Genomic DNA, 27,454 nt, shown 5'->3' with positions numbered 1-27,454 from the left:
TTAATTGATAGGGATGTAGTCTCAGTAAATTTTCTGTCAGACTGTCTGTGGATCATGATCATTCTGAGCCACACCTCCCAAGTAACAAGGATAAAAGCTGTGAACCATCACGCCCAATGAGAGAGACTTTATTACTTCTTAAATTTCATTGCATGTTGTTGATCAGATTAGGAAATGTATGTTCTCCTAGTCAATTTTGTTAAGTCATATGCATCTAGAAGCTTACCCTTTTCCTCTATGATTTTCCATTATTAGAATATAAGTTTTTGAGATATTCCCTAAGATCCCTGTAAATTTCATTGCTGTTTCTTTTCATAATGCCTTATCACATGTCCAAATCTGTGATTTTGGATCTTTTGTTTCTTTCCCGTGTTGAGCATGGCTAAGGGTTTTTCCATTTTATTTATCTTCTTAAAGAAACCAATATTTGTTTCATTGCTTTGGTGTTTATTACTTCTTTCCAGCTACTGCTTTTGGGTTTGGCTTGTTCTTGTTTTCCAAAGACTTGAGGGGCATCATTGGATTACTTTTGGATATCTCTCTGATTATTTAGTAAAGATGCTTACAGGAATCAACTTTCTTGTTAGAACCCCCTTAAATATGTCCCAAAGTTTCAAAAAAGTTTTACTTTCATTTTTGTTTGATTCTAGGATCTTTTTGATACACCCCATTTCTTGGATGACCCAATGAGCACTTTAGAGTGAACTATTTCATCTCCATGTATTTGAGTATATTATGCAATTTCCCATGTTATGGATATCTAATTTAATGTCTTTGACAAAAACAAGAAATTATTTCAGTTTACTTGTATTTGTTAAGACTCACTTTATGCCTTACGATATGATGTATTTGAGGGAAAGTTCTGTGGGCTCCTACGAAGAAGGTGTATTCTGTGAATATTGGGTGAAATATTCAGTAATTAGCTTTAGGTCCTCTTGACCTAGTGTGGTTTAATTCCAGAGCTTCTGTGTTGATTGTTTCCTCAGTAGATTGTTTCTATTAATGAGAGAGATGTACTAAAACCATCCATTATTATTGTGCATGGATCTATCTGTGTTTTTATGTCCAGTAGTATTTGCTCAATATTGTTGGATGAGATGTCATTCAGTTTCTATATATTTACAGTTATTTTCAAATCCTAGATCATTGCCTTTATCAATATGAAATGATATCCTTTATCTTTTCTGACTACTGATGTTTGAAAGCTACCTTGTTAGACTTTAATATGTGTATTTTTGCTTGCTTTCTGTCTCCATTTGTTTAGAAAATGTGTTTCCATCCTTTCTACTCTGAGCCAATTTTTTTCTTTGCCAGTTATATATATTTCTTTACTTTTATTATTATTATTACTGTGTGTTGGGGGTACATTGTGACATTTACAAAAGTTCTTGCAAATTTCATAGTTGAATTCACCCCCTCCATCATTATCCTTTATCCTCCCTTCACTCATTGACATATATTTCTTAAATGCAATAAATGGTCAAGTCTTCTTTTCTAATCTTTGTTGTTCTTCAGTTTTTCTTTCATTTTTTTGTTGTTACAAATTTTTATTGGATATATTTTTTTTCAGGTGTGAATGAAAATAACAATCCTGATTAGGCTTACATTGTGCATTAGTTACAGTGCTCCCATCATCTCTCCTCAATTTCCTCCCCACCCACTTAAGGAAATTGCAAGATTTCTTTGTTCTACTTCATATATGCATATGAAATCCACCAACCATATATCCTTACCTTAAACTCCTTCATTCCCCTTCCCACCTCCCACTAGTACTCCCTGACAAACTGCACCTAAATTACAGTCCTGCCTTTCTTTGTTAATAATAAAGTATATGCTCAAAATAAAGTATAAGCTCAAATGCTGAAAATGGTTTTTCAGTATATTCCCATTGTTGGTATACTTTACACTTGTCCATTCACCCCCTTCCATTACTTTCTGTTACCCATTTACCTCCTATCCCCCTCATTTTTCAACAGCTTTCAATCCATACACTTATATCTTCTACATAACAAATGTTATGCTTTACAATATTACTTATGCTCTAGCATTCTCTTTTTCTTTCCCTCTTTTCTTAAGTTCCATGGAGTAGTTCTACTATTACAAACATGTTCTTCATATGAGTTTGTGTGCCACCATGCTTGGATTTTTTGTATATATTTATCTTTTGGATGTATCTTCAACATATAAGACAGTCTTTGTCTGTCTTACCCTGGCTTACTTCACTTAACATGATGTCCTCCAATTGCATTCATTTACCTTCATACCATATATCATTATTCCTTATGGATGAGTAAAGCTCCATTTTGTATATATATCACATTCCTCGATCCTTTCCTCAGTTGTAGGGCAAATGGGTTCTTTCCAAATCTTGGCTATTGTGAATAGTACTGTGATGAGTATCAGTGTACAAGTGTCTCTATTGTATTATTCCTTTGGGTATATGCCTAGAAACAGTATGACCATATAAATGACAGTTAAATCTTTAGCTTTTTGAGGAATCTCCATACTGCTTTCCATAGGGGTTGTATTAATTTGTATTCCCACCAACAGTGTATAAGGGACCCTGTTTCTCCAAATCCTTGTAAGCATTTGTGGTTGCTATTGACATTGAGATGGCCATTCTAACTGGGGTGAGATGAAATTTTACTGTAGTTTTGATTTGCATTTCTGTTATAAACAGGTGAGTTGAATAAATCTTCATGTATTTACTGTCCATGTGTATCACTTCCTTTGAGAATTCAGTTTAGTTCATGTGCCCATTTCTTCATTGGGGTGTGAATTGTTTAGGGGTTCAGTTTTTTGAGTTTCCTATAGATTCTGGACTATAATACCTCATTGGATGAGTAGCTGGCAAAGATTCTTCTCCCTTTCTACAGACTGTCTCTTGAATCTGATGACTGTGTTTTCTTTGCTATGCAGAAGCTCTTCAGTTTGATGCAATCCCATTTGATCATTCTCTTAGATGCTGAGCCTTTTGAGTTCTGTTTAGGAATTCATTCCTTATTGCTGTCTCTTCCACTGTATTTCCTACTGCTTCTTGGAGTTGTTTCAATGATTCAGGGCTTATATTAAGGTGTGTGATACACTTTGTGTTGATTTTAGTAAAGTGTCAAAGACAGGGGTACAGTTTCAGCATTCTACATGTGGATATCCAGTTTTACCAGCAACATTTGTTTAACAGGCAGTCTTTTCTCCATTGTGTGTTTTGGAATTCTTTTTCAAAGATCAGTTGGCTGTAGTTGTGTGGGATTATATATGGTCTTCTATTCTGATCCATTGGTCTTCAGTGCTGTATTTATTGTTATAGCTCTGTAGTTTAGTTTGAAGTTAAATTATTGTGATGCCTCAAACATTGCACTTTTTGCTCAGAATTTCTTTGGCTATTCAAGGTCTTTTGTGTTTTCTTATGCATTTCAGGATTGACTTTTCTATTTTGCTGAAGAATGTCATTGGAATTTTGATAGGGATTGCGAAGACTATGTCAATTGCTTTTATTTGGATAACCTATCTACTGATGATAATGGGGTAGTAAAGTCTCCCATGACCACTGCGTTGGAGTTCATGTATAATTTTAGGTCCTTCAGGATATGTTTGATGAAATCGGGTGCATTGACATTGGGTACATATGGGTTCATAATTGTTATTTCCTTTTGGTCTATTTCCCCTTTTATTAGTATGGAGTGTCCTTTTTTATCTCGTTTGATCAATGTAGGTTTGAAGTCTACTTTGTCAGAGATGAGTATTGCTACTCCTGCCTGTTTTCAGGGGCCGTTGGCTTGGTAAATCTTCTTCCAGCCTTTCATCCTAAGCCTATGCTTATTTCTGTAGATGAGATGGGTCTCCTGTATGCAACAAGTTGTTGGATCTTCCTTTTTAATCCAGTTCATCAAATGGTGCCTTTTGAAGGGGGAATTTATTCCATTAACATTAAGTGTTAGTACTGATATGTATGTGGTGATTCCTGCCATTTAGTTGTCTTTGTTGTTTGAAGGTTTGATTGTGTGTACCTAAATTGAGGTTACTCTCTACTTTCTTGCTTTTTCTTTTCCTGTAGTTTGGTGCTGCCTGCCCTTTCATGGTTATGTTAGGTTTCACTTTCTGTGTGCAGAATCCCTTGAAGAACCTTGTGTAGTGGTGGTTTGTGGTCACATATTGTTTTAGTTTCTGATTATCATGGAAGACTTCTATTGTTCCATCTATTTTGAATGATAGTTTTGTTGAGTACATCAATTGCTTTCGATAGTATGGCCATTTTTGCTGTGTTGAGTCTGCTTATCCATGAGTATTGGAGATCCTTCCATCTTCTGATGTCTAATTTGATTTCTTTCTTCAGTGGCTTACAGTTTTCATTAAAAAGATCTTTGGTTTCCTTTGTTAAATTTATTCCATGCTGCTTCATTGTTTTTGAGGCTATTGTAAGTAGGATTGTTTCCCTTATTTCTTTCTCAGTCTGTTTGTATATAGGAAGGCTACTGACATATGTATGTTAATTTTATATTCTATTAATTTGCCAAAAGAGTTTATAATTTCTAATACTTTTGTGCATAGTTTTTAGGGTCTGTTATATATAGGATCATGTCATCTGCAAATAGGGATACTTTGACTTCTACCTTTCCTATTTAAATCCCTTTTATTTCTTGTTCCTATCTTATTGCTCTGGCTAGGAATTCCAAAACTATATTGAATAAGAGCAGGGAAAGTGGGCATCCTTGTCTCATTCCTAACGTTGGTGGGACTGGTTTCAGTTGTTCTCCATTTAAGATAATGTTCAGTATAGAATTTTCATATGTAGCCTTCATTATGTTGAGGGACATTCTTTCTATTCCTAGTTTCTTCAGAGATTTTATCAAGAAAAGGTGCTGAATTTGGTCAAAAGCTTTTTCTGCATCAGTGGAGAGGATAATGTGGTTTTTAACTTTGCTTTTGTTTATATGCTGTGTTGTGTTTATAGATTTACATATGTTGAACCATCCTTGCATCCCTGGAGTGAAACCTACTTGGTTACGGTGTATGATCTTTTAGATATGTTGCTGAATTTTTTGCCAGTATTTTCTTAAGTATAATTGTATCTATATTCATTAAAGATATTGATTTGTAATTCTCTGTTTTGTTGCTTCTTTATTAGGTTTTTGAATGAGTGTAATGCTGGCTCCATAGAATGAGTGTGGTAGTGTTCCTTCCCTTTCTATTTCCTGGAAAAATTGGTATTATATTAGCTCTTCTTTAAAGGTTTGGTAACTTTCAGCCATTAATACATCAGGTCCTGTGTTCTTCTTTGTAGGGAGGCTCATTATTACTGCTTCGATTTCATTGTTTATAATAGATTTATTTAGGTGGTTAATATCTTCTTGGTTCAATTTTCCTTGGTTATATGCATCTAGAAATTTATCCAATTCATCTACATTTTCCAGTTTATTTAAATATAATTTTCAGTGTACTCTCTAATTCTTCACTGGAAGACATTAGTATTTGTGGTTATGTCCCCATTTTCACCTCTGATTTTATTAATTTGGTTCTTTCCTCTCCTCCATTTTGTCATGATATCTAGGGGTTTGCCAATCTTGTTAATATTTTCAAAGAACCAATTTTACAATTCATTGATTCTTTGTAGTTTTCTTGGTCTTGACAGAATTGATCTTGGTCCTGATATTTATACTTTCTCTCTGTGTGCTGGTTTGGGCTTTGGTTTGTTGTTGCTTTTTCTAGGAGCTTAAGGGGCATAATTAGGTGGTTTAATTGAAAAGTCTCTGTTTTTTAGTATCAAATATTTTTAAAGAATATGAGAAGACACAGAAACAAATAAATGAACTCATAGGAGCCCTAAATACATACCAAAGTGAAACAGAGAACATTATAAATAGAGATAAATGAATTAAAGACAAAAATTGACAATATTAAAGAGGAAACTACCCATGATATGGAAAACCTCAGAAAAAAGAACAAAAGAGAAACACAAAACACAATGGAAGGCAATTCCAGCATACTAGAAGAAGTGGAAGTCAGAATCTCAGAACTTGAAGATAAAACAGAAATTAATGGAAAAACACAAAAGCTATTAGTCAAACAACACAAGACCTGCAAAAGGATTTGTAAGAACTCACTGACTCCATCAAAAGACCAAACCTGAGAATCATGGACATTGAATAAGGAGAAGAGTTACTAGTAAAAAATATTTATAATATATTCAACAAAATAAGAAGAGAAAAATTCCAAAATCTAGAGAAAGCTATGCCCACTCAAGGACAGGAAGCCTCCAGGACTCCAGACAGACTTGACCAAAATAGAGCTACTCCACAATATATTATCATTAAAACAACAAGCACAGAGAATAGAGAAAGAATATTGAAGGCTGTAAGAGTGAAAACACAAATAACACACAAAGGTAAAACCATTAAGTTCACAGCAGATTTCACAACAGAAACCTTAAAAGCAAGAAAGGTACAGAGTGAGGTATTCGGGGCACTGAATGAAAATAACTTTAGCCCTAGAATACTCTAAACAGCAAAACTATCATTCAAAATAGATGGAGCAAAAAGTCTCCCACAGTGAGCAGAAACTAATACAATGTATGACCACAAGTCACCACTATGAAAGATTCTTCAAGGAATTCTGCATATAGAAAATGAAAGCAAATAAAACCATGAGAGGGCAGGCAGTAACCAAACAACTGGAGAAGAAAAGACAAGGAATCAGAGAGTAACATTAATTCAGCTGCACACAATCAAACCCTTACAACAAAAACAACTAAATGACAGGAATCACCACATACCTATCAATATTAACATGGACTTAACTTCCCTATCAAAAGGCACCATTTGGCAAACTGGATTTAAAAGGAAGATCCAACAATTTGCTGTTTACAGGAAACCCATAATATCAACAGAAACAAGCACTGGGTTAGGGTGAAAGGCTGGAAGAAACTTTACCAAGCCAATGGCACAAAAAATGACAGGAGTAGCAAAACTTATCTCGGACTTAGTAGATTTCAAACTTACATTGATCGAATGAGATAAAGAAGTACACTCCATACTAATGAAACTAGAAATAGAGCAAAATGAAATAATAATTATCAACCTATAAGCACCCAATGTTAGTGCACCCAACTTCATCAAACATACTCTGAAGGATCTAAAAGCATATATAGACTCCAACACAATGGTAGTGGAAAACTTTAATACCCTCTTATCACCAATAGATAGAGCATTCAAATAAAAGTCAATACAGAAATTGTAGAATTAATCACACCATAGATCAAATGGACCTACCTGAAGTCTACATAATATTTCATCTAACTTCCACACAATATACATTCTTCTCAGGAGCCCATGGAACATTCTCCAAAATTGATCATAACTTAGCACACAAAGCGAGACTCAGCAAATATAAGAAATTAGAAATAATCCCATAAATTATATCTAATCAAAATGCATTAAAATTAGAACTCAACAACAAAAACAATAGTTGAAAATATGCAAACAATTGGAAACTGAACAATACATTGCTCAATGATCAATGGGTCACTGATGAAATAGAAAAGGAAATTAAAAGGCTCCTGAAAGGTAACGAAAATGAAAACACCATCTACCGGAACCTATTGTTCACAGCAAAGGCAGTCTTAAGAGGAAAGTATATAGCCATGAGTGCATATACTAAAAGGACAGAAAGATCTCAAGTCAACGACCTAATGCTACATCTCAAACTCCCAGAAAAACAACAACAAGCAAAACCCAAAACAAGCAGGAGAAAAATAATTAAACTAAGGGCAAAAATTAATGAAATATAAACAAAAAAAAAACCCGTACAAAGAATCGACAATCAAAAACACCACCAACAACATGTGTTGGCAAGGATGTGGGGAAAAAGGAACCCTAGTACTCTGCTGGTGATGCAAGCTGCTGAAAACACTTTGGAAAAAAATTTTGGAGTCTTCTTAAAGATCTAAACATAGACCTGCTGTATGATCCAGCAATCCCACTCCTGGGGATATACCCAAAGGAAAGCAACACAGGTTACTCCCGAGGCACCTGCACACCCATGTTAATTGCAGCACTCTTCACAGTAGCCAAGTTATGGAAACAACCAAGATGCCTCAGTACTGATGAATGGATCAAGAAAATGTGGTACTTGTACACAATGGAATTTTACTCAGCCATGAAGAAGAATGAAATCTTATCATTTGCAGTAAATGGATGGAACTGGAGAATATCATTCTGAGCGAGGTTAGCCAGGTTCAGAAGACCAAAAATCGTATGTTCTCCCTCATATGTAGAATTTAGATCTAGGGCAAATGCAGCAATGTGGTTGGATTTGGATGACATGACAAGGGGATCGCATATATGGGAGATATAGGAATAGGTAGAAAACCCAGAACATGAAAGTGTTTGATATCCCCACTCCAGAGGAACTAATACAGAAACCTTTAAAGTGACAAAGGTTAACATGAGAAGGGGTTCAGGAGCAAGTGTAAAGATCGGTTACCAATGAGCAAAGTATACACAAAAGCAATGCTAAGAATATTTCTGTATAGCTATCCTTAACTCAACTAGCAAGAGTCCTTTGTCTTCCTTAGTATGTTTATGTCTTTTCTTCAACAAAATTGGAGAACAGTTTCTAACTGGAAGTGGGGGATGAGGGGAAGAAGGAGGCAAGGGGGAGAAATGACCCAAACAGTGTATGCACATGTGAATAAATGAATAATTAAAAACCAAGACAATCAATGAAACAAAAAGCTGCATTTTTGAAAAAATAAGCAAGATTGAGAGACCCCTGGAAAATCTGACAAAAATGAGGAGAAAAAAAATCCAAATCAGTAAAATCAGAAATGCAAAATGTGAAATAACAATAAACACCATAAATCAAGGGAATCATCAGAGACTACTCTGAGAACATATATTGCAATAAATTTGAAAATGTTAAAGAAATGGGCAAATTTCTAGATACTTATGACCATCCAAAATTGAACCAAGAGGACATTAATCACCTTAATAGATGTATAACACAAAATAAAATAGAAGCAGTAAGAAAGTCTTCCAAAAAAGAAAAGTTCAAGACCTCATGGATTTTCTGCTGAATTCCACCAGACCTTTAAAGAAGAACTAATAACAACTCTCCTTAAAGTGTTCCATGAAATAGAAAGGTAAGGAACACTGCCTAAGTCATTTTATGAAGCCAGTATCACACTCATCCCAAAACCAGACAAAGACATGTCCAAAAAGGAGAACTATAGGCCAATCTCCTTAATGAACATCAATGCAAAAATCCTAAATAAAATAATGGCAAACCAAATCTAACAACATATCAGAAAGATCAGTCAACTCGACCAAGTTGGCTTCAACCCAGGGATGCAGGGGTGGTTCAAAATATGCAAATGTGTAAATGTAATACAGCACATTAATAGAAGGAAAGACAAAAACAACTTGATCATCTCAATAGATGCAGTAAAGCCTTTGATAAGATCCAACACCACTTCAAGATAAAAAGCTTTTTTTTTCTTTTATTATTCATATGTGCATACAAGGCTTGGTTCATTTCTCCCCCCTGCCCCCAACCCCTCCCTTGCACCCACTCTGCCCCAAGAAAATTAGGAATAGAAGGAATGTACCTCAACATCATAAAGGCTATCTATGACAAAACTATAGCCAACATCATACTGAATGGAAAAACACTGAAACCATTTCCCCATACACAGGAATGAGACAAGGGTGCCCACTTTCCCCACTTCTATTCAACATAGAACTGGAATTCCTAGACAGAGCAATTAGGTAAGAAAAAGAAATAAAAGGAATAAAAATAGGAAAAGAAATTGTCAAAATATCCTTATTTGCAGAAAACATGATCCTATATCTTAAAGACCTAAACAACTCTACCCCATATCTCCTAGACATCAAAAACAGCTACAGCAAGCTGGCAGGATACAAAATCAACTTACAAAAATCATTAGTTTTTCTATACAGCAACAACAAATAAATTCAGAAAAAATATATGGAAAAAATTCCATTTACAATAGCCTCAAAAAATTAAATACCTAGGAGTAAACTTAAGAAAGGCTGTGATTGACCTCTACAAGAAGAACTACAAACTCCTGAAGAAAGAGATCAAGGAAGACTACAGAAGGTGGAAGAATATCCCATGCTCATGAACTGGTAGAATCAACATAGTAAAAATGGCTATACTACCAAAAGCAATCTACAGGTTTAATGCAATTCCCATCAAAATCCCAATGACATGAATCACAGAGATTGAAAAATCTACCCTAAAGTTCATTTGGAAACACAAGAGACAGGAAATTCTCCACTGATACTCAGCAAAAAGAGCAATGCTGGAAGTATCACAATACCTGACTTCAAACTATATTACAAAGCAACAGCAATAAAAACAGCATGGTACTGGCACAAAAACAGACATGAAGAACAGCGGAACAGAATAGAGGTCACAGCTATGCCCACCTTGTTTTTGACAAAGCCTCAAAAGTATATAATGGAGAAAAAGACAGCCTCTTCAACAAATGTTGCTGGGAAAAGTGGTTATCTGCCTACAAAAACATGAAACTAGAACCATGTTAATCACCCTGTACTAGTATCAACTAAAAGGGATCAAGAACCAGACTAGAGGACACAGCAAAAGGACAGAGTGGGAGAAAATATTTCCCTGCTATACTTCAGACAAATGATTGATGATCAGAGTATACAGGGAGCTCAAAACACTAACTCCCCCTGCAATCAATGAACCAATAAAGAAATGCACAACTGAACTAAACAGAACTTTTTCAAAGAAGACATTCAAATGTCCAAAAAGCACAAGAAAAAATGCTCACCATCTCTGACCATAAAGGAAATGCATATCAAAACCACACTAAGATTCCACCTCACCCCTGTTAGAATAGTGATCATCAAAAACACCACCACCAACAGGTGTTGGTGAGGATGTGGGCAAAAAGGACCCTTCATACACCACTGGTGGAAATGCACGTTAGTGCAACCTCTATGTGAAACAATATGGAGACTTCTTAAAAAATTAAATGTAGATCTGCTGTATGATCCCACAATCCCACCACTAGGAATATACCCAAAGGAATGTGACTCAGGTTACTCCAGAGGCACCTGCACACCCATGTTTATCACAGCTCTATTCACAATTTCCAAGTTATGGAAACAGCCAAGATGCCCCACTACTGATGGATGGATTAAGAAAGTGTGGTATTTATATATAATGTAATTTTACTCAACCATGAAGAAGAATGAAATCTTTCCATTCACAAATAAATGTATGGAACCATAGAACATAATCTTGAGCAAGTTTAGCCAAGCTCAGAAGACAAAAAAATCATATTTTTTTTCTCTCTCATATGTGGACTTTAGATTTAGGGCAAATGCAGTAATGTATTTGGACTTGTATTTCTACTCTAAGGGTAGAGCACATAAGGAGTAATGGGGATAGGTAGGAAACCTAAAACTTGAAAGTGTTTGATGTCCCCACTGCAGAGGACCTAACACAGTAACCTTAAATTGACAGAGGTCAATGTGGGAAGGTGACTGGGAAGTAGTGAAGAAGTCAGATAATAATGAATCATTCAGGTTGGAATACATTTGTGCATGGAAGCAATACTAGGAATCTCTCTGTATAGCTATCCTTATCTCAAGTACAAAAATGCATGTCTTTCCTATTATTGCTTATGTCTTCTCTTCAACAAAATTGGAGAAAAGGGCAGAATCAGTTCTGCCTGGAAGTGAAATGGGTGATGGGGGAGAAGAAGGGAGTGGGGTGGGCAGGGGGGAGAAATATCCCACACAATGTATCACATATGAATAAAAGAATATAGAAAAAAAGTAATGGAAATGAGAAGATTCAAACAGGAGGGGGAAATTGCATATTGTATTTGTGGTGAAAATTATACTGAGAGAGACACATTAAATATTTATAGAAAAAGACAAAGTGAGAATGGATGGTCAAACAAAAGAATAAACACTTTCAGAAAAGAAAGAAATACCTTAACCTGTTCATATTTTTTCCTTGTTGAGAAAAAAGGGTGGGTTCCCTCCTCCACAAAGCAAGTTTTTTTCTACAAATAAAAGGAGAAATGCACCAAAAGAAAATAACAATTATCAACCTATATGCACCCAACGTCAAACCACACAATTTCCTCAAACATACTCTGAAGAAACTAAACACATATATAAAGTCCCACTCAGTGATAGTGGGAGACCTTAATACTCCCCTATCACCAATAGATAGGTCATCCAAGCAAAAAATCAATAAAGAAATTCTAGAACTAAACCACACCATAGATCAAATGGACATAGCTGATGTCTACAGAATATTTCATCCAACTTCTGCACAATACACATTATTCTCAGCAGCCCATGGAACCCTCTCAAAATTGATATTATCTTAGGGCACAAAGCAAGCCTCAGCAAATATAAGAAAATAGAAATAATATCATGTATTCTATCTGGCCACAATGGATCAAAACTAGAAATCAATAACAAAAACAGCAGTAAAAAAATGTAAAGAATTGGAAGCTGAACAACACTTTGCTCAATGACGAATGGGTTATTGATGAAATAAAAGAGGAAATTAAAAGTTTCCTGGAAGTTAATGAAGATGAAAACTCGAACTACCAGAACCTATGGGACACAGCTAAAGCGGTCCTAAGAGGAAACTTTATAGCCAAGAGTGCATATATTAAAAGGAAAGAAAGATCTCAATCAATGACTTAATTCTACAGGTCAAACTCCTAGAAAAACAAGAACAATCAAATCCCAAAACAAGCTAAAGGAAAGAAATAATTAAAATAAGGGCTGAAATCAATGAAATAGAAACCAAAACTACCATACAAAAAATCAATGAAACAAAAAGCTGGTTCTTTAAAAAAATAAATAACATTAACAGACCCCTGACAAACCTGACTAAAATGAGGAGAGAAAAAACTCAAATCAGCAAAATCAGAAACACAAAAGGGGATATAACAACAAACACCACAGAAATCCAGGAAATCATCAGAGACTACCTTGAGAGCCTATACTCTACTGAATTTGAAAATCTTGAAGAAATAGACAGATTTCTAGAAACTTACAAATACCCAAAACTGAACCAAGAAGATAATAATCACATGAATAGATCTATAATACAAAAAGAAATTGAAGCAGCAATCAAGAGTCTCCCAAAAAAGAAAAGTCCAGGACCCGATGGATTCACTGCTGAATTTTATCAGACGTTTAAAGAAGAACTAATACCAAGTCTCCTTAAACTGTTCCATGAAATAGAAAGGGAAGGAACACTGTCTAACTCATTCTATGAAGCCAATTTAACTCTCATCCCAAAACCAGAAAAAGACACTTCCAAAAAGGAGAATTATAGGACAATTTCCTTAACGAATATCAATTCAAAAATCCTTAATAAAATAAAATAATGGCAAACTGAATCTAACAACACATCAGAAAGATCATACACCATGACCAAGTCGGCTTAATCCCAGTGATGCAAGGATGGTTTAACATACATAAATCTATAAATGTAATACAGCACATCAATACAAGCAAAGACAAAAATGACTTGATCATCTCAATAGATGCAGAAAAAGCCTTCAACAAGATCCAACACCACTTCATGGTAAAAACTCTAAGAAAATGAGGAATAGAAGGAATGTACCTCAACATTGTAAAGGCTATTTATGACAAACCTACAACCAACATAATACTTAATGGTGAAAAACTGAAACCATTCCCCATAAAATCAGAAATGAGACAAGGGTGCCCACTCTCCCCACTTCTATTCAACATAGTACTGGAATTCCTAGTGAGAGGAATTAGGCAAGAAGAACAATAAAAGGAATAGAAATAGGTAAAGAAACTTTCAAAATATCCTTATTTGCAGATGACATGATCCTATACTTTAAAGACCCAAAAAAATCTCTACCCCAAAACTCTTAGACACTGTAAACAGCTACAGTAAGGTGGCAGGATACAAAATCAACCTACAAAAATCATTACCTTTTCTATACACCAACAATGAATCGACTGAGAGGGAATATAAGGAAACAATTCCATTCATAATAGCCTCAAAAAATCAAATATGTGGAGTAAATTTAACAAAATATGTGAATGACCTCTACAAGTGATTTACAAACTCCTGAACAAAGAGATGGAAGAAGATTACAGAAGATGGAAAGATGTCCAGTGCTCATGGATTGGTAGAATCAACATAGTAAAAATGGCTATACTATCAAAAGCAATCTACATGTTTCATGCAATTCCCATCAAAATCCCTGTGACTTTCATCACAGAGGTTGAAAAATCTACTCTACAGTTCATTTGGAAACACAAGAGACCATGAATAGCCAAGGCAATACTCAGCAAAAGAAGCAATGCTGGAGGTATCAAAATACCCGACTTCAAACTATATTACAAAGCAACAGCAATAAAAACAACATGGTACTGGCATAAAAACAGACATAAAGACCAGTGGAACAGAATAGAAGATCCAGATATGAATCCACACAACTATACCCACCTCATGTTTGACAAAGTTGCCAAAAACATACGTTGGAGAAAAGACAGCCTCTTCAACAAATGTTGCTGGGAAAAGTGGTTATCCATCTGCAAGAAACTGAAACTAGATCCATGTCTATCACCCTGTACTAGTATCAGTTCAAAATGGATCAAGGACCTAAATATCAGACCTGAAACTCTGAAGTTACTAAAGGAAGGAGCAGGAACCACTCTGGAAGTAAAAGGTGTAGGCAATGACTTCCTCAATAGGACACCAGCAGTCTAGCAACTATGAGAAAGGGTAGAGAAATGGGACTTCATAAAATTAAAAAGCTTCTGCACAAAAAAGAAATGGTCTCTAAACTGAAGAGTCCACCCACAGAGTGGGAGAAAATATTTGCCAGCTATATATCAGACAAGGGACTGATAACCAGAATATACAGGGAACTTAAGAAACTAAACTCTCCTAAAATCAATGAACCAATTAAGAAATGGGCAACTGAACTTAATAGAACTTTCTCAAAAGAAGAAATTCAAGTGGCAAAAATCACATGAAAAAATGCTCACCATCATTAGCCATAAAGGAAATGCAAATCAAAACCACATTAAGATACCCTGTTAGACTAGCCATCATCAAAAACACCACTAACAGCATGTGTTGGCAAGGATGTGGGGAAAAAGGAACCCTAATCCACTGCTGGTGGGAATGCAAGCTGGTATAACCACTATGGAAAAAAAATGGAGATTACTTAAAAATCTAAACATAGACCTGCCATATGATCCAGCAATCCCACTCTTGGTGATATACCCAAAGAAATAAAACATAGATTACTCCAGAGGCACCTGCACACCCATGTTTATTGTAGCGCTATTCACAATAGCCAAATTATGGAAACAACCAAGATGCCCCACTATTGATAAATGGATCAAGAAAATGTTGTACTTGTACACAATGGGATTTTACTCAGCCATGAAGAAGAATGAAATCTTATTTGCAGGTAAATGGATGGAAGTGGAGGACATCATTCTGAGCGAGGTTAGCCAGGCTCAGAAGACCAAAAATATTATGTTCTCCTTCATATGCGTACTTTAGATCTAGGACAAATGCAGCAATGTGGTTGGACTTGGATCACATGATAAGGGTAGAGCACATTTTGGTGATATAGAAGTAGACAGAAAATCCAAAACATGAAAGAGTTTGATATCCCCACACGAGAGGAAATAATACAGAAACTTTAAAGCAACAGAGGTTATAATAAGAATGGGATCAGTAACCAGGGTCAAGATCAGTTAGAGATGAATCAACATGGGTCATAACATGTGTACACGAAAGCAATGGTAGGAATATTTATGTATAGCTATCTTCAACTCAACTAGTTAAAACACTTTGTCTTCCTTATTAGGCTTGTCTCTTTTCTGCAACAAAACTAGTGATAAAGGACCTGCCTGGAATTGAGAGGGGAAGGGGGCAAAGGTTGGGAGAGCGGGGCAGGGGGGAGAAATGACCCAAATGATGTATGCACATGTGAATAAACAAAATAATAAAAAAAGGTGACAGGAGGGTTAATGTCTAATAGAATGGCCTCCATTTTGAAGGTGGTTCACTGAAGACTGCATCTCCCAGAGCAGGAGAATAACCCTTTTCACATGCTAGCAAAAGAGAAGGGAGCAAACTCATTTCTTAACTCTTATTTATGGCAGAATTAATCCATTCATGAGGACAGAGACCTTATGACTAAATTACCTCTTAAACACCCCACCTCTTAATACTATTAGAATCCCAATTACATTTTAATATGACCATTGCAAAGAAAAAGTCACACAATAGCACAGATGATCACCAAAATGAATAATCATAATGAAATTAGTGCAGTACATTTGTAATGAAATGAGTGTTGAGGAAAACAGTAAAGAAGAAATCAAAGAAGATAGATGGCATGTTAGAAATAGTCATCAAACACTTGTATCCCAAACACCAAAAGTAAAATCTCAAGTATGTGGCTCCAAAGAAAGGTGGTTAATTTAGAAAGGCACAGGATACCAGTAAAGAATAGAAAATATTGAACTTTAGACCTAATAAAAATGAGAAAACATTACTTAGGTATAGCTCAGAGAACTTACAGATCCTGGGTACTCCCAGCTCAATGGCAGCTACATTGTCAGGAAATTCTGATGAGTGATACCTGGCTCAATTAATCTCTGGACACACCAATGTATTTGTATGATGCAAGACACACCCGTTCTGGTCAATACTTTACAAACTGAGTGCCAGCCTAGCAGGCTAGGAGATACACAGTAAGCCTAAATGCAGGTGACCTTGTGCTAACTGGCACCTGAGACCACAACCAGGGTTGGACATAGGTACAGGGTCAACTGTAGAAGTGGGAAAACTCCATGCAGTGCTCAGTAACTTGCTTCATCCCTCGACCTATTACCATGCATATTTATACGGGAAGAGCTAGCCACATACCATGTTTTAAACAGAGCACCAGACCAATGAGCTAGACAATATACAATAAACCTCTATGCAAAACAGAAGTTGCTCCCTGTTAAAATGTGTCACCAATACAGGGAAGTGACCAGACCCAAGTAGGACCATAGGACTAGGCATAAATTGCAGAGTGCTCCCTGATGCACTAGCCATGCACATATGCTTCTCCAAACTCCTTTAGCTACATCCACATGTCCTGAGTTGCCTCACCCTCACCAGAACCATTGCATTGAATCATCATGGCCTCAAATCCAGAACATCCCAGGCCACTGGAATTGTTGCTACTGCATAGGAAAAGCATCATCTCCTGTTTAGGTACAGTACCTGACCAGAACTTTAACTGTCTATCTACTAAATTAACTAAGATGCACCCAAAGTGGGTATCAATGGCATTTCCAGGCTCAAAAGATAAATGGCAGTGTACACACTGGGGAACTACAGACAGAACTCTTAGGGCTAATTGCTAATCAATCAAGCTCAATGAATTTTCAAATGAATAAGTACAAATGACTAATGAGTTTTAGCATCTTTTTCTTCTTAGGCATCAATTTTTCCTTCTGATTTTAATGCTGACTCTCCCTGCCTTACCAACTAAACTAAATTTAAGCTTAGAAAAGGGTGGCATTAATTTGGAAAATATTTTTGGATGATCATATGGTCCTAAGCACTGTTGGCTACTTCATTCCAATGAAAAGTAATGTGATTCAGAAGCCTCCTTTCTTCATTTTTCTGAATCTGGATGAATTTTCAACATATTTATCAATTAGGGAAATCCAAAATCTAAACTATATTGAGATTCAAGCTATAATGACTATCATAAAAAAACAACAACAAATGTTATATTTTTGTTCACTTCTGGTAGGAAAGTAAATTAGTCCAGTCACTCTGAAAATCAGTATGGAGGTTCCTCAAAAAATATTTGTGTTTAAGCTTACTACAAAGAAACCTGTATTACCATGTTTATTGTGGCATGAGTCACAGCCACCAAAATATGGAATCATCCTACATGTCAATCAATGGATGAATTGATAGACATGTTGTATATCTACACAATGGAGTTTTAGACAGCCATTTATAAGAATGAAATTATGACTTACAGGAGAATGGATTGAACTGGAGATCATTGTGTAAATGACATAAAGCAGTACCACAAAGACAAAAATCACATTTTTTACTTTTGCAGAAGATGGGGTAAGACAAAACAAAACAAAAAGCCAAAAACATGATACTAAAAAGACTAATGGGGTGAGGGGGAGAAGGTTGAGGGAAGAGTGAAGTAAAGAAAGAGCAATAGAAGGTATGAACTAGTCTATATTCATATATAGAAATGTAATGAAATCCATTAGTTTGTATAGTTTTGTGCATGCCAATAAAAGAAAAAACAAGAAAAAAAATAAACTAAACAGTGTGGGCATTAATTAAATTCTAGTAGTACACACAAAGGGAAACACACACCAAAAACGATCTTTAAAGATATATGTAAAGTCTTCTATTCCAATTATACAAATCATTAATGAATTTACTAGAAAAAACACTTATGCAAGCCAATCTAAATATCAAAAATACTTTACTCAACTAATGATGATGAATGTGTCATCATATGTGAAATAACTTATAATTTTAAAATATGAGAGGTGGAAATTAATTAAATGATCTTACAACAATTAGCCTCTTTGATGAATGAACAGGTTTTGGGAATGATGTGAGACACTAGGAATATCTAATGGGAAAGCCAGTTATTGCAACAATTTAGAAAAAAAAACACTTTGCAAATATCCAAATGTGATTATCTACTTTGTAGAGACAATAATCTCCATGCTGAGTATAAACTCCTTCCATTTCCATCAGAAGTGATAGAAGAGAATATTGTTTTATTTTTATTAAAAGTAAAATACCTAACAAATTTCATCAACATCATAAGTGCTCCATATTTTAATGTCAGAACACAAAGTATATAAAGATAGAGTTTTGACGATGAGTAAGTGATAACCCCCAAACATCATGATCGATCTTGAAGCACAATGATGAGAATAAAAACAAAACTGGAATTCAACAACTCTGAATTTTAAAAAGGTTTAAATGAGGACATTTATGCACAGATGGAATTTTTAAAACAGGGGAAATAATTCATATATAAGAGGAAATAATTGCAAAACAAAAAACATCCCCATACAGTAGTCACTGTGGGTGTGGGGTATTTGGGTGTGTGCGGGTGTACATAGATTATTGATAAAGGTAACAACATTGGCCTTCTTGATGACTTGAGCAAGTGAACAGAGTAGGGGATTTCCAGATCATTAGAGGAGACAGTCACAGTAGCATCAGACTGCAGAATAGGACATGCACAGTACTAATGATCAGGGAGAAGAGAACCAGTGGGACGCAGAAGTGGGATTTAATGATGACTGTGTACATCAAGGTGTGACAAATGGCCACATAACTGTCATAGGCCATTACTACAAGGAGACAAGTTTCTAAGTACAAGAACACACATATCACAGGTATAGATTAAAATTTTGGAACTTTGTTGTCAATATTGGTAAAGAAAATGACAAGTTATCCGAAAAGTAGTTAACTTGTGATATAAGGAATCTTTGTGATATTAATAAAAACTTTTAGTTCTTGTTACCCTGATGATTATAATTTTAGCTGAGTGAGGTGCTGCAATCATAAAGATATGTGAAAACAGTGCTGGGGAAAATACAAAAACCCTATTGTTCAGGAAAGACAGACTAGACAATACATCAACACATTAATAATGGCACACAATTTATTTCTGAAATGGCATTACAGTGAGCAAATGAATGGTAATTATTTTTTAAAGGTGCTAAGAAATAAAAGTGAACTTCTGTTTCACATCAAAGGCAAAAAATACATTTTAGGTAACTTCAAACTCAGATGCAAAAAACAAGAATACAAATCATCTTTCAAGGAAAGTAGAGATTTCAATATCAATACCTATGGAACACAGATAATGGGTAAAATAACAACAAATTAAGCCATGTTAACACTTAACATTTGTAGTTATCAACTGAATAATAAAAGCATACGCGAAAGGAGTCATGACATGTGCGTGTGTGTGTGTGTGTGTAATTCTGCATTCTGAATATATAAAACTTGTTATGAATTGTTTTTAAATTAATAATTAGCTCAGTGGAAATATCATGAATGTATAGACCACAAGAGTAAAAGCTGGGCCATTTCCATATTATCAATATGGCCCTCAACCTCTCAGAAAAACACATGGAAATTGGTGAAATGCTATTTTATTCCCATTACTCCAACAAAGTAAATGCAAATTTAGGGAGCGGGTATTGTGGGGTACAAGTAATATCTAATGGGAAGTTAAATTGAATCAAGAACTTAAGAATACACTGTAGAAATACTGAAACACAATAACCTACTCTGCTGCATCCAGTAATTTCACCCTGAGTAAAAATGCTAGCTTTTCTTTCCTGCAAAAGTCATAGAAAGTATCCAAATGGCTTTATTTACAGTAGCAGAAAAATACCTACCAAATTTCATCACCATCAGAAAAGCTTCTTATATTTAGTGTCATCATATATAATATGAAATTGTAGAATATTAAAATAAATGCATAACTGATGAATCCAACATCATTGCAGTTCTGAAGCATAATGATGAGAATAATAAGACATGGAGTTCACAAGTTTGGCCTTGACTTTACCCATGTTAAGAAATTAGCATATTACAATAACTTGTGTATGTGTTTTCCTGTGGGTGATAGAAATACATTAGAGTCATATGAAACTGAGAGATCTGCAGGAGAAAATTGGTCACATACTCAAATGAAATTCTGGATACACAAGTCCAATTTTGACCTCTATGATTAAACTTACTAATTTTGTATATAATTCTTTTCTCCCCTTCTGTCTGTGTAAAGGAACATGACTACATTTGTAACCCAATGAGATAATGAGTAGCGGCAACTCCTCTGTAAATTCCCTTTGAGAAACCATTCACCTGTCTGTCATATAAGAACCACTAGATAACAGAGAAAGACATAGATATATTTTGAGTTCCACCATTCAGTCCCTAACAGTGATGTAGTCTAGAAAATCCATTAAAATTAAATAGTAATGGACCAAGAGAAAGACCCTCCAGTTTCTGTCTCTGTCATCATGTCTGGGTAGGACATGCTTATCTGTGTTTATTGTGCTCACCAGGTGACATGGAAGAGAACAAGTCCTAGGATGAGATTAAACATGAAGTGCTGAATGAAGCTCAGCTCACTGTTCTAGAATATTGCTTATTTCTGGAGTCTTTGAAAGAAAAAGATAACTCTATTTTTTGAGTATGTTAATGGTAGGATTTTTTTTCTTATTAGCTTGAAAGTATACTCACTAATCAATTTGAAATATAACACAATCATCTCTTGACACAGATATTATCTAATTGTGACTATTTTCCAGAGGACTACACTGAATTTGATGGATCCCATGATTACCCCGGAAGGATATGGTTTGACAAAGACAGGTTTCAGTAATTGTTTCACACAGTCTGCGTCTGCTCCTCTGATCCACAATAGGATTAGCTGTAGGATTCAATTCTCATTATTTAACCAAGTGATCAAGTGGAAATTATTATCAAGATATGACAGTAGATTTGATTAAATTTTATCCAGACTCTGTCCAGCTTCAACAATGTGATTTCTTTTGAGTGTGCAAATCAAAAGCAATTGTTATGTTTAGAAACACTATTCCATGATTTGCTTCTGTGGAAACCAAGCAAAAGTGTTTCAAACTGCACAGAGCTGGACAAAAACAATGTCCTAATTTAAGCCATGTTAAAATGCACCTGGACATTATATTACTCATTTTGAAAAAAGAATCTGGCACTTTAGCCTACCAGGAATTCTCATGCTTTGAATCTAGAAAGTCTAGTCTAAAAGAAATGAAACATCATAGAGGAAACACTAATCTTCCAAACAATTTCCTCAAGGCTTCCTTCACATTCCTGTCCCTTAAACTGTAGGTAAATGGGCTCAATATTTGAGGAAAAACAGAGTGCATCACTGAAGCTGCTTCAGACTTTCTGGATGAATCTGTAACTGTGGAGCTAATGTAAACACCAAAACCAGTCCCATTAAACAAGGAAACAACTGAAAGATGTGAACCACAGCTTTATATTTTCTTTCTGATAAAACTTTTTTTGGAAAAGGCTGTATATTTTCCTTCTGATGATGGCATACTCAGGACAGAGGACGCAATGTGACCATAAGACAAAATTATTCCAGAGGGAGGAACACCACCAAATATGCAAGATGAAACATATATCAGTATGTTATCAGTAAGAGTATCAGAACAGGCTAATTTGGTAATCTGAGTAAGTTCGCAGAAAAAGTGGGGGATTAAAAGTTCTGTGCAGAATATCAAATGTAACATCATTAGACAATTCACTATGTTATTGATGATAATGGTAACTAATAGAGAAAACATCACCAGAATGAGACAAAGGCATGATTTCATGATGATCCTATATCTCAGGGGATGACAAACGGCCACATAAGAGTCATAAGCCATTACTGCAAGAAGACAATTTTCCATGCCAAAAGAAAGCAAGGCAAAGAAAATGTGGGACAAGCATCTTATGTAATTGATATTCTGGTTCTGTGTTTGAATGTTCACTAGCATTTTAGGGATTGTGCATATGATTAAAAATGTCAGTCAATGAAAGAGTTGAGAAAAAGAAGAACATGGGTGTATGGAGATGGAAGTCAGAGGACACAACCAAGATGATCATCAGATTTCCTGGGATGGTATGTAGATATATGAAGAGGAACAGGATGAAAATTAGGAATTGCAGTCCTGGATCATCCATGAATTCCAAAAGAATAAATTCTGTAACAGTCGATTGAATTAGAGTTCTCATGTTGTTGATGAATGTCAAAATGTATGGAAAAGAAAACAAAATGTGTGGACAGCAGCAGCCCTTGAGAATGTAGGAAAACACCCCATCTTTTAATTTTATCTTGCACAACTGTATTAAAATGAATGTATTCTTATTAAATCACATAGTTTATAGTATTTAATTAGAGCATCCCTAGTAGCTATTACAATCATCACATCACCTGCCCATCATGAACACAAGAATAGGATTAAATGACAGAATGGTTTATAAAAGCAGTCAGGATCGAGAAGGAGCAGAGTTCTGTTCTGAAGGAAATGGGATCTTGTAGAAATATGAGAGGATCAATGGGAGACCTGTGTGTGTATCAGCTCAAACATAGGAAAATGTGTCAAGAGGATTAAAGACAGTTGACAAGAGTGGCATGAGGTATCTTACTTCTTATCATATCATGCATGGTCTCTCATTGCTTCCCTTTATGAATTCTAATAAAACAGCTCCCTTCATTTCCAAGGCATTTACTAAGGGACCCTCTGTTACTTGATTTGTCATAAGAGCAATGAAGCTCAGCATCTCACCTGTTTGGTTAAGATGGAATTTCTGTCCTCAGACGTTCAAACAGACTGAAGTTGTCAATGCACTTCTGAGCAGGAACTATCATCTCTAGGGGGAGGTTCAGGTTGTGCCCTCTGACAGTAGCAGAACTGCTCAGTGAGGTTACAGACTGAATCACACAGTCTCAGTCTCCCTGGGGGTACAATATCCAAAACTCCTCATTAGCCGTGCTATATTGTCATCATTCTAATCTCATGGGGGGGAATATCATTATAAACCAACTCTATAGAAGTAAAGAATTTATCATGATCCATGATTCCTGAGGCTGGTAAAACATTCAATTCCCACCATTGTTTCTGCTCATCTCCTTTAGCAGGAACTTGAATAAAAAATACAAACCACTAGCCAGATGTGGGTATGCATTCAGGAAGCTGATGCAGTAGGATCACATTTTGCAGGAATTCTGAGATACATTAGAACAACTTTTCTCAAAAATATAAAAAAACATGCTGGGCACCAGTGACTAATGCCTGAAATCCTAGTAACTCAAGAAGTGGAGATCAGGAGGATCATAGTTTGAGGTCATCCCAGGTAAAAGTTCATAAGAACTCATCTCAACAGAAAAATCTAGGTCTGGTGGCACATGCCTGCCTTTCTAAATAGTCTAAAAAGCAAAAATAGGTGGATCACAACTGAGACCAGCCTGAGAAAAAGCAAGAAACTACCTGAAAAATAACCAAATCAAAAAAAGCTGCAAATGGGGTCAAGTGGTAGAGCACATGCCTAGCAACCATGAAGCCCTGAGTTCAAACCCTAGTACTGCAAAAAAAAGAAGCAGAAATAGAAAAACACAAAACCAAACCCAACCAAAACAAAACATAAAAAAACCTCAAATACTACAACTATAATAAATTACAGAATTCCTTTTCTTTTAAATTATAACGAAAATTATATATTCATTTCAGCAAGACTATCTCCAATATTAAAGGTGGTTATACATCATATATGATATAAAGTTGTGTAACTATAAATATTAAATAAGATATTATAAAAATGTAAACTTCAAGGGAGTCTATTTTTAAGCATCACAAATGTTTACTAAATCTTAATTTTATTTTGTATTTTGCACAGATGATCCTAAATTATTTGTTTGATCAATGCCAAATTTCAAAAATATATGCATGATCATAACTCCCTGGTTTTAATTTTATTTATGTATTTACTGTTTTATTCATTCATTTGATGTTTTGAGAGAGGGCATACTATGTAGTTCAAGCTGAACTCAAATTTTAGTCCTCTTGCTTCCACCTCCCAAGTGCAGAGACTATGGTATGTAAAGTTTTAAAATCGATTTGTGAATATTGTCACAAGGGTTTAAGTAGTTTTCTTCATAAACAGACTGTGAGTAGAAAATATGGTTCCTCATTTTTATTGAGGTGTTTTTATTTTCAAATTTTATTTTATTGTTTTCACATTTACTTACATGTGTCCACATTATTTGGGCCACCTTCCCCCCAAATCCCTGCCCCCCCCCACCTCTGAGAAGAACCTGTTCTACCCTCTGGTTCTCCAATTTTGATGAAAAAAAAAAACATATAAGATAAAAAGAAAAACATGTTGTTTTTGCTAGTTTGAGATGAAGATAGCTATGGAGGGAGATTCCTTGTGTTGTTTCCATGCCTATGTGTATTACAACTCAAACTGGCTCATCTCTACCAGACCTCTTCACTACTTCCTAGTCCCTTCCCCATAGTGGCCTCTTCCAGTTTAAGATTATTATATTTGCTGTTATGCAGTGAGCATATCAACTATATTCAAGTTTTTGGTTTCCTTTCCTTTCCCTATCCCTCCTGTGAGTAGTCTCCCCTTAGTGTGTCACTGATGTCCAATAATATTTCTGCAGTTGTTTCAGGTCTATAATACACATATGAAGAAGAACATACGATTTTTGGCCTTCTAAGCCTGGCTAACTTTGCTTAAGATGATGTTCTCCAGTTCCAGCCATTTACTTGCAAATGACAAAATTTCATTGTTCTTTGTGGTTGAATAAAATTCCATTGTGTATAAATATCATATTTTCTTCATCCTTTGGTTGGTAGTGTGGCATCTTGACTTTTTCAATAGCTTGGCTATTGTCAATAGTGCAGCAATTAACATGGGTGTGCAGGTGTCTTTGTAGTAACCTGAATCACATTCCTTCAGGTTTATCACTAGGAGTGGGATTGCTGGATCATATAGCAGATCTATTTTTAGTTTTTAAAGAAGTCTCCATATTTTTCCATACTGGTTGGACAAGCTTACATTCCAATCAGCTGTGTGTGAGGGTTGCTTTTTCCCTGTATCCTCACCAACATTTATTCTTGGTGGTATTCTCTATGGTAGCAATTCTAACAAGAGTGAAGAGGAATCTCAGTGGGTTTTGATTTTGATTTCGTTTCCTTTATGGCCAGGGATGGTGAGCATTTTTTCTTCTGTTTTTTGACAATTTTTACTTCTTCTTTTGAAAAAGTTTTGTTTAGCCTTCCTGGAACTGATGGGGAAAGGGAAAGAGAGTAGGGGAGGAGGGCAGGGGGGAGAAATGACCCAAACAGTGTATACACATGTGAATAAAAGAATAATAAAAGAGAAGAAAAGAAAAAAATTTGTTTAGTTCAGGTGTTTATTCAAAGAAAAAATATCGTGTAAAGCAGACCACAGAGGGCAAGATGGAAGAGGAATAGAAGCTTTCTCCATCAGTCTTTATGAATAAGAGTCTGAAAAAGAAGAAGAGATAACATACAGAAGAGCAAAACAGAGGAAGACCATGAGAACAACAAAGAGGGAAAAGATCATTGAAACTTACTGTAAAAAAAAAGCCAACAGAGTCAGTTAAGGAACATTGTGCATCTCCAGCCCAGCTTCTCTAGCTGGAAGGGGATGACAAAGCTTCTGTTTCCAGACTAATACCAAGTGGTTTGATGGTAAATGAATGGAATTGGAGAACATTGTGAATTAAACCAGGTTCAGAGATGGAAAGGCTGCATATATTCTTCATATGTGGAAGATAGATCCAAAAGATAAATTTATATACAAAAACATATATCGTTACAAACAAATATGTAGAACTACTTTATTGAACCCGGGGGGGGGTGGGAAAACAGGAGAGAATGATAGAGAGTAAACAATATCAAATACATAATATCTGCGCAGGTAGAAACTATTGCTATATGAACTGAAAGCTGTTGAATAATGGGGCTGTGTGAAAGAAAGGGTAAAAAAGAGTAACAGAAGGTGCTGAACTGACTAAATTAAAGTATATTCACAGCTGGGATACATTGAGAAACTCCTCAGACATTTACCGTAGAGTTAATAATGAAAAACAGGACTGTAAAACAGGTACAGTGTGTTTGGTGGTACTTGTGGGAGGGGAAGGTGAATGGAAGAGGTGCACATGAAGGAATATTGTTGATGGGGTCCATGATAATGAAATCTCTTGTGATTGCTTTAAGTGGGATAGGGAGAGGGTTGTGTGTGTGAGGGAAGATGGTGGGTGTAATCTATCCAATTTATACTGTAAAGCTATTTGTAACTGTCCCACTGAATATATGCTAATAAAAATACATATGCTAGTATTTAAAAGGCAACTAGCTCCACTGGCAGAGATATTAAGTTACAGAAGCTGCCTGCAAACTGCCTGCAGGTAGAGGAGCATTGTGACTGAGTAATTCTGAGGATTAAAGAATTGCAGCTTGGGAAGTTCCAGTACTTGAAGACACATTGTATACATAAGAGACTGCCACCAGAGGCAACCTAGAGGGGGTGAGGTTTTGACTGAGGCAAACTGAGGGCTACTGGCAGGATCCCTGGAAGTAGCAAAAGGGCAAGAATTTGGTGGCCCACCCTATCTAGTGACAGCAACTCAAACCACTAATGACAGTTTTAAAAACAAAGCACCTAGTATCCACTCAAAGACAGCTCAGATTATTGGGGTGGCCCTAATCTGCTGGTGAACAGGCAGGCTTTTAAAATGAGCCATTATGGGAACTGGGAAAGTGAAGGAACAATTGCAGTTCAG

General features: G+C 35.7%; 1 pseudogene; it reads right to left on the bottom strand.

Moving 5' to 3' along the window:
• Positions 1–21,899: 21,899 nt before the first annotated feature.
• On the bottom strand, positions 21,900–22,869 carry LOC109676579 (olfactory receptor 7G2-like; annotated as a pseudogene).
• Between the last annotated feature and the right edge of the window lie 4,585 nt (positions 22,870–27,454).

Source organism: Castor canadensis, chromosome 15, assembly GCF_047511655.1.
Source record: "Castor canadensis chromosome 15, mCasCan1.hap1v2, whole genome shotgun sequence".
NCBI classification, from domain to species: Eukaryota; Metazoa; Chordata; class Mammalia; order Rodentia; family Castoridae; genus Castor; species Castor canadensis.
The sequence above is the reverse complement of the archived record's forward strand: the minus strand, read 5'-3'. Positions and strand labels throughout refer to the sequence as shown.